Source organism: Macaca nemestrina, chromosome 7 (assembly GCF_043159975.1).
Source record: "Macaca nemestrina isolate mMacNem1 chromosome 7, mMacNem.hap1, whole genome shotgun sequence".
NCBI lineage: Eukaryota > Metazoa > Chordata > Mammalia > Primates > Cercopithecidae > Macaca > Macaca nemestrina.
Genome location: NC_092131.1, coordinates 91,532,864 through 91,549,557, shown reverse-complemented (window position 1 = coordinate 91,549,557; position 16,694 = coordinate 91,532,864). Strand labels below are relative to the sequence as shown.

General features: G+C 42.9%; 1 long non-coding RNA gene across 2 annotated transcripts; it reads left to right on the top strand.

Moving 5' to 3' along the window:
* Positions 1-907: 907 nt before the first annotated feature.
* On the top strand, positions 908-15,516 carry LOC105479410 (uncharacterized). 2 transcript variants are annotated; one of them, XR_985884.3, is made up of 3 exons: positions 908-1,410; positions 3,388-3,664; positions 15,474-15,516. It is a non-coding gene; the product is annotated as an uncharacterized lncRNA (long non-coding RNA). The 2 variants fall into 2 exon arrangements; XR_011626062.1 differs by lacking the exon at positions 15,474-15,516 and adding an exon at positions 12,100-13,509.
* Positions 15,517-16,694: the final 1,178 nt, after the last annotated feature.

Below are 16,694 nucleotides of genomic sequence, written 5' to 3'. Positions count from 1 at the left end.
TTTAATCAGTTACCCATGAACATGTGCAGACAATTATCAATTAGCAGACAATTGAAGAAAGCCGCTAACGTGAATGATAGTGATCAGAACACACAGAATAAAGGTAACTTGAGTGAAATAGATTATACAGGGAGAATAAAACTTGAGAGATAGAGGCAGAAAAAACAAACCTAAATACATGAAATAAGAACAAGAGGCTATTTAAAAAGTAGCAAAAAGTGGCTGGGGGCTGGACATGGTGGCTCACACCTGTAATCCTAGCACTTTGGGAGGCCGAGATTGGAGGATTGCTTGAAGCCAGGAATTTGAGATCAGCCTTGTCAAACAGCCTGGTCTTTTCAAGATGCCATCTCAAGAAGAAAAGTAGCAAAAAATAAGCAGACAAATAAGAACTTTTAAAAATGAAAAATATGATAGTAGAAATAACAAACACTAAATGGCTTAGAATATAAAGTTGAGAAAAATCTCCCAGAAAGTAAGGTAAAAAATCAGAGTGAAGACAGAAGAGAAGGTGTGAGAAAATTAGGGGAAAAGCCTAAGAAAATAGTAGGAGTTTTACAAAGCGAGGACAGGGAAAATGCAGAAGGATAAATCATTGATAAATATTTTAAGAGGCTGGGCGCAATGGCTCACTCTTGTAGTCTCAGCACTTTGGGAGGCTGAGGCGGGTGGATCACGAGGTCAGGAGTTTGAGACCAGGCTGACCAACATGGTAAACCCCAGCTCTACTAAAAATACAAAAAAAATTAGCCGGGCATGGTGGCACATGTCTGTAATCCCAGCTACTCAGGAGGCTGAGACAGGAGAATCACTTGAATCCAGGAGGTGGAGGTTGCAATGAGCCGAGATTGAGCCATTGCACTCCAGCTTGGGCGACAGAGTGAGACTCCATCTCAGGGGAAAAAAAAAAAATTCAAGAAAATCCCCACAAAAAGAACATAAGTATTCATTTTGAAAAGGTGAAGTAGACCCACATGCAGGCATATCATGGAGACATTTTTAAGTACTGGTGACAAGAAACTGTTTCATAAGCTTCAGGAGGGCCACATGCAAATAATTGGAAATAAGAATGACTTCAGATTTCTCAGGATCACACCAGAAGCCAAAGACAATTGGGACAATGCCTTCAAACTTCAGAAGAGAACTGCTTTTCAATCTGGAATTTTTAGATCCAGACACACTGTCAATGAAATGAGAAGATGGAATAAAGGCATTTTTAGATATGCAGAGTCACCTAGAATTTGCCTTCCATATGCCTTTTCTTAGGATGCTACTGAAGGATGTGCTTCTCCAAAACAAAGGGATACAGCAAAAGGCACCCAGGACACAGAGTCTCACACAGGAAAAATAGTGGTCGTGAAGGGTGTGCGTGAGATGTGGGGGCACCCTGTCCAGACTGAGGCAAGTCAGGTAAGTGTGTCTGAATACATTCAGATATATTGACAGAAAGTTAGGATTCAATTATTATTTTATTTTATTTTTGAGACAGAGTCTCGCTCTGTCACCTAGGCTGGAGTGCAGTGGTGCAATCTCTGCTCACTGCAACCTCTGCCACCTGGGTTCACACCATTCTCCTGCCTCAGCCTCCCAAGTAGCTGAGACTACAGGTGCCCGCCACCAAGCCCGGCTAATTTTTTGTATTTTTAGTGGAGACGGGGTTTCACCGTGTTAGCCAGGATGGTCTTGATCTCCTGACCTCGTGATCTGCCCGCCTCAGCCTCCCAAAGTGCTGGGATTACAGGCGCGAGCCACCGTGCCCGGCCAATTAGCTCAATTATTGATAAAAACTGAAAACTACTGATTTTTAGAAATCCAACAATTATGACTCCAGGAAAAGTAAAACCTAGTATAGAAGTTAAACTTCAGAGTGTTATACTACATGACTTGGTTGTAAAGAGTGTGCTGACCTAACCCAGTCTGAACTCTATTTGGGGAGTGGGAAGGAGGGGTGTCTATGGTGTGGTGGGGGTATGCAAGACCCTACATTGCACACGTGGCACCCCAGCTGCCTTATGTGGCAGCCAGTGGGCATGACAGTTTATGAATTAAATTGTGTCCTCCTCAGAAAAGATATGTTGGAGTCCTAAACCCCAGTACCTCAGATGTGACCTTATTTGGAGATAAGGTCTTTAGAGAGATTACCACATTGAGATCATTAGAGCAGGCCCTGACTCAATGTGGCTGGTGTCCTTATAAAATTTGGATGCAAAGAGAGATATACACAGGGGAGATGACAGAGAAGACGGCCATCTACAAGCCAAGGAGAGGGGCTGAAACAGATCTTTCCCTCACAGCCTTAGAAGGAACCAATCCTGCCACCACCTTCATCTTGAACTTCCAGTATCCAGAACAGTGGGACAGAACATTTCTGTTTAACCTGTCCAGTTTATGGTACTTTGTTATGGCAGCCCTAGAAAATTAATGCATGGGACGAGTGGGCAAAACTGAGCAGTTTTGTGTGTATGTGTGTGTGTGTTTGTATGTATATGCGCGTGTGTGTGGGTGTGTGTGCACGCATGTGCTGCTGGTATCCGTGGATGCTGCTAAGCATCCTACATTGCACAGCACCATGCCCATTCCTGCTAAACTGCTCACCTGCTAAGCTGAGAAATCCACAGGTGGTATCTGACACCGGAAAAATCAAGAGGAGCAGCAGAGGCAGTGACTTGGAGATAGAAAGGAAAATATGGAAAAATTCGGGTGAAAGAGTTGAATGGATTTGTCCCTAGGGAGAGGGAAATGGGAAGACAGATGATTGCTATTGTTTTAAAAAAGCCTTATAGAATGTTTTAACTCCAAAACAGATGCTCATATGCCTTTGTTAAAAATGGTAATTTAAAAAAATTAAAGGAAGGGAAGGATAGGAGGGAGGTGGGAGGAAGGGAGATGTGCTTTTTACAGCTGATACTTCCTGACTAGTAACTAGGGAGAAATGCTTGGGCTGAAGCGTACCCTTTTGAATGCTGAGCTCCTCAACAGAACCCATGAGGGAGAAGCCTGGGAAAGCGTCAGGCCCCGGCCCAGTAGGACACTTCATTCTCGCAGGTCACCAGGGTTTCTAATGTTCACCCCCGGAACTGATATTGTCATGAATGAATGAAGCCAAAGAGGTGGGTTTCTATTAGGGCAATCTGACCCAGCAAAGGGGGCTTGATGGAGGTTTCCGGTGCTAAGACAGAGAGAACTCTTTAACATCCCCTCCCCGGTAGCCCGCACGCTAGCACACTCTAAGTTGATGAACTTGGTCCCACCCACGGGCACAAGGCCGTGACTGTCTGGACAGAGGACGGTGCTTTCATTTGGGTGGTTCTCTTCCAGGAAGTTTTTGTATTTGATCTCATGATAACCTAGAGAGGCCGGCTAGATGAGTTTTCTTCTCATTTTCAGACAAGGGAAGCAGGAGACAATGATGCTGTAGAATGAACTTTGGGATGAAACAGGTTGGGGTTCTTGGCTGCCGTCTACTTCCTGTGTGGCCTTGGCGAGTTGCTTAGCTTCTCTGAGCCTCAGTGTTCTCTGTTCCTCTTCTATGTCGAGTGATTCCCACTTCACAGACTGGTGGCCAGGATTACCTAAGACAAAGTATGTAAAGCCTGAAACCCAGTACGCCACAAGCACCAGTGGGCGTTCTCACTCCTCTTCTAGCATGGATTTTTCTTTAAAGGTGCGTATTTTATTTGCAAAATAATGTATCTGTTGTCCTGACTCAGAACATGATACTCCCAGGTGAAGTATGGCATCTTGACAAGGTAGGTACTTTGAACTGAAGGACATTGGAAGGGCCTCAGAAGTAAGACCTCCCTGACCTCCTTCTACCCTCCCATCTCTCCCCAAGCAAGTCATAGAAACCAGAATTCCTCTTCCCCGAGGTGGGTCATAGAAACTAGAATCTTTCTCCCTCAAAGCAAGCCACAGAACTAGAAAGGTCACTCTCTCCCTTCTCCCATGAAGACCCTCATTCTGGAGGGTCTTGCCCTATATCTGGGAGGACGCAATGCTACCCAGAGAGGCCAAGACGAATCTGGACAGACAGGCCTTGCAGGGTTCCCCCTTTAGCCGATCACCATTAGATCACACTCTATCCATTCTTCATCGAATCCAAGCATGCAAACAGTTCTCCCTGGGTTTTGGGGTTGTGAAAGGGAAATAAAATCTCAGGACCCCAATTCACTATGCCAAAGGGAAAAATCAAGCTGGAAGCTGAGTCATGCAAGAAGCTGCCTTTCCTTTTGTTGCCCAGCAGACAGCTGAAGATAAAAAGGCCAGACAAAGGCCGGCCGTCTCCGCAGGTGGCTGCTGTGTTTATCTTGTGTAAAGTGCTGACTTGCTAAGCACTAGATGAATATATAATCAACTATTCCTATATCCCCTCCTTTTCACTGCAACATGTGGATTCAGTGATATGACCGCACCCTCCCTCCTTCCCCTCCTGCCTGCTTTTCCCATTTAAATACGGAAGCCCTCAAAATCCTCTTGGGAAAAAGTAGGGATCACAGATTTTTTCCTGTGGTTTTGTGTTGCTTTTTCCCTGGTGCGTCCTTAACCTTCGCTAAAAAAACCTCTAAATTGCTTGAGGCCTGTTTCAGAGACCTTTTGGTTTATAGACTCATTTCTGAGGCCTCCTGTATTACATGAAACTATGATTAAATACATTTGTTAGGCATTTCTCTTGTTAACCTGTCCTTTGTTAGAGGAGTGCCAGTCATGACCATTGTAATGGTATCACATCTTTCTTCCCCTACACAGTGCTCCATTTCTTTTTACTTTTATATTTTAATTTTTAAAAGTATTTTATAATTTCTTAAAATAATAGAGACGGAGTCTTACTATATTGCCCGGGCTGGTCTTGAATTCCTGGGCTCAAGTGATCTTCCTGCCTTGGCCTCCCAAAGTGCTAGGATTACAGGCAGGAGCCACTGCATGTGGCCCTTTTCTTTTCTTCCTTTTCTTTTCTTTCTTTTCCCTTTCTTTCCTTTCCCTTTCTTTCCTTTCCCTTTCTTTCCTCCCTTCCCTCCCCTCCCCTCCCCTCCCCTCCCCTCCCTTTCCTTCCCTTCCCGTCCTTTTTCTTTCTTTCTTTCTTTCTTTCTTTCTTTCTTTCTTTCTTTCTTTCTTTCTTTCTTTCTTTCTTTCTCTCTCTCTCTCTCTCTCTCTCTCTTTCTTTCTTTCTCTCTCTCTCTGTCTCTCTCTCTCTCTGTCTCTCTGTCTCTCTCTCTCTCTCTCTCTCTTTCTTTCCTTTCTTTCTTTGCCTTGCTTTGTCACCCAGGCTGGAGTGCACTGGCACAATCTTGGCTCACTGCAACCTCTGCCTCCCAGGTTCAACCAATTCTTCCGCCTCAGCCTTCTGAGTAGCTGGGACTTACAGGCAAGTGCCACCATGCCTGGCTAATTTTTGTATTTTCAGTAGAGATCGGGTTTCACCATGTTAGCCAGGATGGTCTCGATCTCCTGACCTGGTGATCCGCCCACCTCAGCCTCCCAAAGTGCTGGGATTACAGGCGTGAGCCACTGCACCCAGCCCATTCCTTATTTTTTAAAATGTCTTCTAAGTTGCTTATCACATTAAATAGCTTATCTAGGATCTGGGATGCGGTAGCCATCAAGACAGGCACAAAACACTTGTGCAGCTCATAGTCTGGTGTAGAGGAGAGAGAGTTAAAAACTATTAGGTTGGTGCAAAAGTAGTTGCAGTTTTTGTCATTAAAAGTAATGGCAAGAACCGCAACTACTTTTGCACCAAACTAAATAAATAAGCAAAACAGTTGAGATGGTAAAATGATTCAGAATAATACAATAGGGAGATAAACAGATTTCTAAGCGGGGGCGGGGAGGTGATCGCTATTTATTATAAAATAGAGTGAGGAAAGATTTGTTCAGGTGACACTGGAATAAAAGTAAGTAAATACATGATGTCAGTGGTAATGAATGCTATGGAGGAAAATAAAGCTGGTGAGCGGGGAGGAAGACTGCTGTATTCTAGAAGTCTGGGAAGAGACGCCATCTTACTCTATTGCCCAGGCTGGTCTTGAACTCTTGGGCTCAAGCCATCCTCCTGCCTTGGCTTCCCAAAGTGTTAGGATTACAGGTGTGAGTGATGAGTGGCATTTGAATAAAGTGTTAGGATTACAGGCATTACCAATGAGTGGCATTTGAACAAAGATGGTGGGAATTAGTGGAGTGAGGCACATAGATTTCTTGTGGAAGGAAGTCCCGGCAGAGGGAGAAGGGGCCGAGGCCGTGAGCAGGTGCCCGGCCTGCAGAATGGCAGGGCCGGAGAGGTGCTGTTGCAGTGTCAGATGGCCAGCAGTAGGAAGTTGCGTGTGTACATATGTATGTGACAGACACAGGCACACCAAGAGGTTTTGGGTTTTTCTGTCTTGCTTTTCTCACCCAACAGTACTGCATGTCAATTCCTCTGTCTCATTCATGTTACAGCCACCTAATTGTAGTGGATGCTGGGGTGTGCCACACAGACCACCCACCTTCAGAGAAGGAACTTGTTCCCCCAGTGCCGAGAGTGACTGGACACACCCCAGTCCCTCCCTTGGGATTTCCCTCAACTCAGGAAGCCGCCTTGCCTGTGGTGACTGTCCCGCCTGAGGACAGCCTGGATTCAATGCCTGCTCAGTCCAGGGCTACGAAGATACAAAGGGGCTCCTTTGGCCTCAGTTAGGGACACCTGGAGGCCATTCCAGCTCCAACCCTGCCTGGGGCTAAGCCTTTGATGCAAATATCTCAACCTGCCTCCCTTACCCCAAGAGCATTCCACTGTAAATGTCTCACCAGAAGTCTCTATCTGAAACCTGTCACCTGGAACCCGTCCTACGGCAGTGGGTGCCAGGGGGTGTCTCAGGAAACTGAATCCATAAGAGTTTGGAGCTGGATGCCCTGCTGCCCAGCAATGCAAAGCCGGTTCCTGGCAGGAGGTGGAACACCTGTCACCTCTGTGGTGCCCCTGGGATGCAATGGGCAACTCTCATGGGTCTTGGTTCCGGCTGCCATAAAAAAACACTAGAGACCTGTGACTTAAACAACAGATCTTTTTTTTTTTTTTTTTTTTTTGAGATGGAGTCTCGCTCTGTCGCCCAGGCTGGAGTGCAGTGGCCGGATATCAGCTCACTGCAAGCTCCGCCTCCCAGGTTTATGCCATTCTCCTGCCTCAGCCTCCGGAGTAGCTGGGACTACAGGCGCCCACTACCTCGCCCGGCTAGTTTTTTTGTATTTTTTAGTAGAGACGGGGTTTCACCATGTTAGCCAGGATGGTCTCGATCTCCTGACCTTGACAGTTCCAAAGCCTAAAAGTTCAAGATCAAGGCGTCGGCTGATCTGGTGTCTAGTGAAAGCAAGCTTCCTAGTGAAGGCTTGCAGATGGCTGCCTTCCTGCTGTGTCCTCACCTCCTGGAGAGAGACCATCTCTTTTGTGTCTTTTCTGATAAGGACGCTAATCCCAGCATGAGGCTCCACCCTCGTGACCTAATCACCTCCCAAAGGCCCCACCACCTAACACCATCCCATTGTGCATTAGGCTTCAACGTATGAACTTAGAGAGGACACATTCTGTCCATAGCAGGTGGGGTATTGGTGGAAAGAAATTCAGCAGCTGGTACAGTATTTCAGGATCTGGGGAGCTACAGAGAAAGTTGTAATTATAAAGATTTTAGAATCAAATGGCTATTTCAGAGAGCAAATGATGCAGTAAAAAAGACAAAAGGTGAGGGTGATTACTCAGCTATAGAAGGCTCAGTGTGGAAGCCTGAGGGCCTCCTTAACAGCATAGGCAGAGAATCTCATCTCTTGCAGCTGATGGGAAGAAAACACTGAGAATCAGGCCCTAGACTTAGTTACGGGGGAAGCAGAACTGCAGAGAAGGTTGAATGCTCAACCCAAGTAAGCCTGCAACATGAAGGTCAGGTCCTGAGTCATGGAGTGGGGATATCTGGGTTGATACACTTGGAAGCCCTGAAACTTCAGAGCCTCCTGAGCCTCTGGGCCTGCAATGGGTTAGCACTGACCCCTTGCTTAAAGACAATTGCAGATGCTTCTGCCTTGAGATTCTGTATGCGCCTCCTTCCTCGGGATCTGCCTCCTTCTCCTTCCACCACCTGATTAGTAACTAGGGTCCAGTCTCAACATACCTCAGCGGGGGGAGTGTGAGGCCAATTAATGGACCCTCACGGGGAGGAGGTGGACGCTGCTGGTAAACGGTGGGACAGGGAACAATGCCTTTGGTCCCCAGGTGATCCACAGAGCTGTCACTTGCCACTTCTCCACCAGAGGCAGGCCTGGGCAGGGTATGGTGACCAGGGGCTCAGAACCCTTTGGGATCTGCCTAGTGGAGGAGTTATTGAGGCCAAGGGGGAAACCAGAATGGGCTATAGGGAAGGAAAACTATATGCATCCACTGGGGCCTCGTGACCACTGGCAGCTGTGGGGATTGGAGTTTGTCCCACTGGCCTTCCCCTGTGAATTTCTCCAGGACCAGAGATCAACCAGAATCTTCAAGGAGCTGTTCTCAGATGAGGCAGACTTGCCACAGGAATCACGTGGACCCAAGTAACACGATGGGTGGACAGTAGTGGAAGCTGCAGTGCCTTACTCAGATCCGCCCCCACCCTGCCCCAGCTCTAGGATTGCTGGTCACTGTGGCTTATAGCCGAGTCTCTCTTTGGGAATCACTGCCTCCTGCAGGGGCCACTTCACTCACGGTTAGGACTCATCCTGGGGGCATCCACAGTCAATGACTGGCTAACGTATAGATCCCAATGCCTGGCTCTTGAGCTCTACTCAGGACAACTCTGAAAGCCTGCTCTGCTCCAGTTCTCCATGGGTTGGTAAAGCCTCTGTCATAGGAGTGATTCCCAAAGCAGTTCCCAATAACCTCACTAATCTCAATCTTAGAGTCTGTTTCTAGTGGAATCTCAGGGATGCTATTATTCAAGTATGAATGAACCATAATTCATCCAACCATTTCCCTATCAGCGGCATTCACTTTGTTTTGTGTCTTTTTTTCCAATATAAACATTGCTATAGTTAGCATCCATGCAGATATAGCCTGCTGTATTAGCCCATTCTCGCATTGCTGTAACGAAATACCTGAGACTGGGTAATTTATAAAGAAAAGAGGTTTAATTGGCTCATGGTTCTGCGGGCTGTACAGGAAGCATAGTGGCTTCTGCTTTGGGGGAGGCTCAGGAAGCTTCCAATCATGGCGGAAGGCAAAGGGAGCAGGCGTCTTGCATGGCAGGGATAGGACCAAGAGTTGGGGTAGGGGGAGGTGCCAAATTTTTAATGACCTGATCTCATGAGAACTCATTCACTATCAGGAGGACAGTACCCAGGAGATGGTGCTACAGACATGTAGTATTTTAAACAAGAGAAACTTTATTGTAAAGAATTATTGGCCAGGCGTGGTGGCTCACGCCTGTAATCCCAACACTTTGGGAGTCCGAGGCAGTTGGATCACCTGAGGTCAGGGGTTCGAAATAATCCTGGCCAACGTGGCAAAACCCCATCTCTATTAAAAATACAAAATTAGCCGGGCATGGTGGCACATGCCTGTAATCCCAGCTGCTTGGGAGGCTGAGGCAGGAGAATCACTTGAACCTGGGAGGCGGAGGTTGCACTGAGCCAAGATCGTGCCCTTGCACTCCAGCCTGGACAACAAAAGCAAAACTCTGTCTCAAAAAAAAAAAAAAAAAAAAAAAAATTATTAAGCAATGAGAGGAACATAACTACAAGGTGCAATGGAAAGCTAAAAGGTATCTTAGGCCTGAGGAAGAGTAATTTAGGAAAGACAAACTTGGAGGGATACCTCCCCAGGGCTCGGGTTCAGGCCTTGTTGGAGATTGGAGAAGGTGCGATTGCTGTTCACTGGATGACACAGAAGTTCGTTGGTTTGCTCAGACCAGATCTGATGCACATTCACTAGGCAAGCAAGAAGTTCCTCTTCAGGGTGCAGTTGGACTGCAACTGGGCAGGTATGCAGAAGGCATTGGTATGCTGCTGATGACAACTGGAGTATGCAGTGTCCACACTGGGAAGGCTGTAGGAAGGCGGTTACTAGGCTGGACTGGGATGGCAAGGTTGCCAAGGGAGCACACATTTTAGCCACATGGTAGGAGCTATCACCAGTTGTCTTCACACATGCTCTGCTGACCAAGGGTGCAGCCACCTGAACCAGCAGAAGCCATCTTCCTCCTGCAATGTCACTCTATCGCCCTCTACTGAGAAATTTTAACAATGTACTCACTGTTCCGGAGAAATGCTTAAAGGAATCCCATTCATTAGCACAGAGCAAATATTGAAGAATGATTTTAAAGCTGAGAGGCAGGAAATTGATAACTATAACAGAATCTAGGAAACCATATTGGAAGAAGATTGTATAACTGAAAATCATCTGCCTTGTCTCTGGAGTAGTACAATGAGGCAATAAATGTTCAGCACTACTTTTTAAATTTTAATTCTCTCATAACTGGACTAATAGCAGTTTAGTGCCAGTTACCCTTAAAAAAATGGTTTCTATGCATGAATCTATTAAATGCTTACTATAAGCTTTTGAGTTAAATACCATTATTATGCACACCTGAGGAAACTGACACATTTTATTTACCATAAATTCCCATCAGACCGGTAGCCACACTCTTTTTTTTTTTTTTTTTTGAGACTGAGTCTCGCTCTGTCGCCCAGGCTGGAGTGCAGTGGCCAGATCTCAGCTCACTGCAAGCTCCACCTCCCGGGTTTACGCCATTCTCCTGCCTCAGCCTCCCGAGTAGCTGGGACTACAGGCGCCGGCCACCATGCCCGGCTAGTTTTTTGTATTTTTTAAGTAGAGACGGGGTTTCACTGTGTTAGCCAGGATGGTCTCGATCTCCTGACCTCGTGATCCGCCCGTCTCACCCTCCCAAGTGCTGGGACTACAGGCTTGAGTCACCGCACCCGGCCTAGCCATAATCTTTAAAACCACTAGCTAGTGAAGGTTTGAAGGAGAGATAGTGGTCTACCTGGATTAATGTCATGATAGTTTTGATAAAATTCAACCTCCATACACTTATAAAAAATCTCAAAACTTAAGCATTGGTCCAGGGAGCAGTTATTGGTAAAGTTAAATTGATCACATCAAAGCCAATTAATTTTTTTTTATTTTTTAAAATGAAAAGTAACGAGAGATTATTTGTGCTTCATCATCTCAAAGAAGTCAATATCTAAAAATCTAATCTTTCTGTAATAGTTGTAATAGGCAAGTACCATTTTGTTTTTTGTTTGTTTTGGGAAGAGCTACAGGAATAGAGATCTGCAATCCCCATAGTAGAATGGTTGAGTTTTTGCCGTTATTTTGCTAACAGGTATTTCTTGCTTTCAGTTATATACAGGATAATAATCATGAAGGTAGACTTTTTGTGACACATGGTGAGATAATATATTGAGGAAGAACATCTTGGGAAAAAAAGTTAATGGAAAAAAGAATTCTTTTTTCATTGTCTTTTATTCTCAAAGGATTATTTTAGCATTAATCAGGGTATAAAGAAACCCTAATGTCATTTTATTTTCAAAAAGAAACCCCTCTTTTTGCCTAATGAACCCAACCATATCTAATAGAAATGCTTCTGTGACATCAGTGTGCCTTCCTTGTGAAGAGGCCAGGGTCACCACAGCAGCACCCATCTTCCCCGCCAAAAACGGAACAAGGAATGCAACAGAGAGTGACGATATTCAGCTGATGGAGAAAGGCCAAAATGTCCCAACAAAAGGTGATACCATTAAAAAATGGACAACAATGCTTGAACACTCAGAAAGCTTCCTGACAGAGAAGGTCCTTTGGGAAAATTGTCTCTTTTTAGCATAGTATTTTTACTATGAAGATGAAGAGATGATAGTTCTATTATTTAGTCAACTCGCACCAGATATTTAATTCTGAAGAAAAATCAATATTATACAAAAACAAATGTATTTTCAAATATGCACATGCTTATTTTCAAATACCTCAATCAGAAAAAATAAAAGGTTATCAATAATCTTATTTAACCTAGATGAAGTAGATTTATAGCCTAAGAAGATTTCACATGGCTAACAGCTTACTTTTTTTTCTTTTTTTCTTTTTTTCAGACAGGGACTCACTTCGTTGTCTAGGCTGGAGTGCAGTGTTGCGATCATGGCTCACTGCAGTCTTGACCTCCTGGGCTCAGGTGATCCTTCCACCTCAGCCTCCTGAGTAGCTAGGACCACAGGCACCATCAAACTCATTTACTTTTTCTAGTTTTTGTAAAGGTGGGAACTCGCCATGTTGCCCAGACTGGACTTGAACTATTGGTCTCAAGCAATTCACTCACCTTGGGACTCTCAGAGTGCTGGGATTACAAGCTCACATTTTTGTAATAATAAAAGTAATCCTGATAAAGATGCCTTGAAATAATGGATGTTCCAAAGTGAATTTGCCATATTTGAATTTGGAATGCAGTTTCATATTTATATTTTAAATTTGGATTCATCTGGTTATTGGGAAATATATACAATTAAAAGGATCATGAAGCACATTGATACCAGAAAGGCACTTTAATATACACCATGGCGCATGGCCTGGCTCCTCCTCTCAATTAATGCTTGTATCATCCTGTTCAAGTCATTTAACCCCAAGTGGTAAGCCTCAATTTGCTCTATTGTGAAATGCACAAAGTCGCTGTCTCTCTATGGTTCAGGATTACGGTGAGAATAGAACTGGAAACATGTATGTGGCAGCAATTTATGACCTGTGAGATATTAGTCTAATCATTCTCAGAGTCCTTGCCTCAGCTGTTTGTATGCCCCTCCCAAATTTTCAGAAATGGACAAAACTAGCCCCCTCTCAAATCATGCATGCAACAACTGATTGCACATTTCCCCAAGGGAACACTTAATGCTGGGGATGTCTCCGAAACTATGTTAGATATAAGAGTCAACAGAGATGGCAGTAAGTCTTGGTGAGAAGGGCCTGGAACTTGGAATCAAAAGAAGGAGGAGAGAAACATGGAGCAGTCACTCACCAGCTACGTGGCTTTGGGCAATTTGTTTATTGCACAGATCTTCGGTTTCCATATTGGTAAAATTAAGATGATATTTGAACTCGGCACTTTACGTGGCTGTTGCGAGGATCAACTCTAGCAATGTAGGTAAAGGTGCCATAAAAATAGATGCAAATTATAAAAATAATATTAATAGGGATAATTGTAGTTAAATTTCAATTAAGACACACTTTCTTTTGAATATTTGGTAGGTTCTGCTGTGTTGGTTGTATGTGGGTTTTCCTCCATATCCACTTTTTTGGACTTAATCTCGCTATTTTTCACATGTAAGCATATCACAATATTAATAACATTAATTAATTGAAGGTTAATTATATAAACTAAGTGAAATAAATCTTTAACCAGAAATAAGAAAATTTGTTTGTATCTGAGTTACAGAACAACATCTGCTAAAAGGTTTAAGTTAAATAATCTTTACTTATATGTTACTAAAATGTTTTGGAGAAAGCAAACTAAATTCTGCATGGCCAAGGAAATTATTTAACAACGTTTTCAGTAAACTGGAAATAAAAAATTATCTCAAATCATAATTGACTTGATCAGAATAATTTTAAAAATGTTACTCTAAATTTTTTAAAATGTTAATCACAGATCATGATCTGTGATGAATTTTTTCTTTTCAGTTTGAAACTAATATCTTCAAATTGTACTTGAATTGACTTAGAAATTATGGAAAATACACTGATATTAACTCTTGGGATTTCAAACATATTTTTAGGATTTTAATTTTTCCTTCCAATTTTATAGCTGACTCTGATTTTGCTCCTGTTTTATGATTTTCAAATATTACCTACAGCAAGCATGTATAAAACATTGTTTTTCTTTAAACATATATGGTGAAAATCATTCAAGCAGATGGCTATACACAGTCATTGGTAATAGAGGATTGAGTGTCAGCTCAGTTGCTGCTGAAATGGAGTCCAATTTAATAGCTCAAACGAGGACAAGAATTAAATTGGAAATTGCAGACTGAAATATTCTGCATTTGATCATAAAGAGATTATAGGAAGGGAAGAACACAGTGTAACTATCTATATTTTAAAGAGAGCCAGGCTCCTGACAGTTCTGTGCTGTATCAGTTCATAATCAAAGTAAGCAATATAAATCCATTTTTAAAACACTAATATGTCTTAGATGTTTTTAAGGAAAAGGCTAATTTCTTGCAGATGTACAGTGGCATTAAAATCCTGTTTCTTGACATTTTTAATCCTGGTGCACTGGACTTGCAAAACGGAGTTTAGTTTTGCTTTGTTAGGGGAGAGGGTAATGTTGTCTCTGTTCTGGTCCCTGTTCATTCTAGCCAGGTGTTCAGGTGTTTTTGATGACATCCTCTGCTATTCCCAAGACCCATATTTAGTGGCTGGCAATTTTATTTAGCACCATCAAGACATTCTAAGATGAGGCAAAGATTGGGTTGTTCATGAGCTCCTATTTGAATAACCATATTATGTTCTAGCTATGTAACTAGTACAGTTAGATCCTGGCATGCCATCAAAATAATGTAAGATAGAACACACGGGCTTATTTGGTGGAATAAAATATTGTGGAACACCGTGACTAGAGCAAGTCACTTATCCTCTTTAAGCCTCAATTTCCTCCTTTGCAAAGGAGTTAACAATAGTACCTACAGGAGGGCAGTGTGAGCATTCATTGAAACAATGCATATGAGATGTACAGAATATGCCTAACCTAGAGGGAGAGCAGAGACAGTACATACCCTCCTGGTTCCACCACTTGCTTGCTGCTGGACGTTGGGCAAATAACTTAACCTCTCTGTGCCTTGATTTTCCTAGTTCTAAAGTGGGATTAATAGTAACATTGTGTTCACTGATTTCCTATGAGGACAAAATGAACTAATGTTTATAAAGCACTTAGTCCAGAGCTAGCCCTCAGTGATATTATCATAAACACACAGTCATAAGCACACAAATGCATGTTATTGTTAGTATCATCATATATTTATTCAAAACAAATGGAGTGTTGTCAGTAAAATAAAAATTGTTGTATTAAGACATTGTGAAACTTGGAAACCTAAATGAGAATGTTACCGCAAACTAAATATTCTGTTGGTACAAATATATTTTAAACAAACCAAGCTGGAAATATCTTTGTCATAAATTGACACTGGACAATAAAAAAAGTATTCTCCTATGCTGAGCAAGACTAAATCTAATTGTCTTTTTAACTTATAGTTAAAAATTTTTTTTTCTTTCAGTTTTGTGCAAAGAATATTCCATTTTCAGTTCAGTATGGTGAACTGTCAAGCAGGCATACTTAGAATTTTCTCGTGGTATTTTGAAATCACTTTGAACAGATTGGTTAACACATTGTTTTTTCCAATTTCAATTTTAATAGGCAAAATATTATTTGCATTGGTAATAAATATTAGTCATAACTTGAACATTTATTTCTTCTTTTTAGAGATGGAGTCTCACTATATTGCTCAGGCTGGTCTCAAACTTCTGGCCTCATGAGATTCTCCTGCCTCAGCCTTCCAGTGTACTGGGGTATCAGCGTGAGCCATTGTGCTCAGCCAATATTATGACAAACTAAACTAAATATTCTGTTAGTCTCCATTGCTGAGCCAATAACTTGAATATTTCTTTTTCAATTTCTGGGTTTTTTCTTCCTTTCATTATCATTCATTTAAGTCGGTTGGGCTGAATTAAAAAATGCCAAGAAACCAGTATATTTGTTTTATAGGGCTGCCATGCCACATTGCCACAAACTTAGTGGCTTAAAACAATAACAGTTTTAGTATCTTACAGCTCCATAGGTCATGAGGCCAACACAGGCCTCACTGGACTAAAATCAAAACACCAACAGTGCTGTGTTTCCCCTGGAAGCTCTACGGGAAAATTCATGTTCTTGTCTTTTCAGCTTCTAGAGGCTGCCCCCTTTCCTTGGCTGCTGGACCCCTTCTTCTAGTATCTGAGAGTCCTGTGTTTCACATATCTCATCACTATGATACTGACTTTTTACTCTTTGACTTTTAATGCTCCTTTTGGTTACATTAAGCCCATTCAATTAATCCAGGATAATCTCCCCATTCTACCATCAGTTGATTCACAGCATTAATGCCATTTATAATCTGAATTCCACTTGATCATGTAACGGAACATATTCATAGTTTTTAGGATTAGAATATGTACATCTTTGGGGAGGAGGCATTATTCTGTCCACGACAGCCAGCAATCATATTATCAGCCTGTGAAATCTTGTGTCTAACTGGGTCCTTACAATACCAATTATGTGATAAAAGTGATAAATTCCCCTTTGCCTACAAATGCTGAAGAACAGGGTAAAGATCACGTGTTTTCTATGTACAAGTTGAAGGAGATAATGCCAAAAGTATTTTATATATCATCAAATCTTTAGGAAATTTTGGCCTCGGGAAATTTATTTTTTATTTTTATTTATTTATTTTTTTTGAGACAGAGTCTCGCTCTGGCACCCAGGCTGGAGTGCAGTGGCATGTTCTCGGCTCACTGCAAGCTCTGCCTCCCGGGTTCACGCCATTCTCCTGCCTCAGCCTCCCAAGTAGCTGGGACTACAGGCGCCTGCCACCACGACCGGCTAATTTTTATATTTTCAGTAGAAACAGGGTTTCACTGTGTTAGCCAGGATGGTCTCGATCTCCTG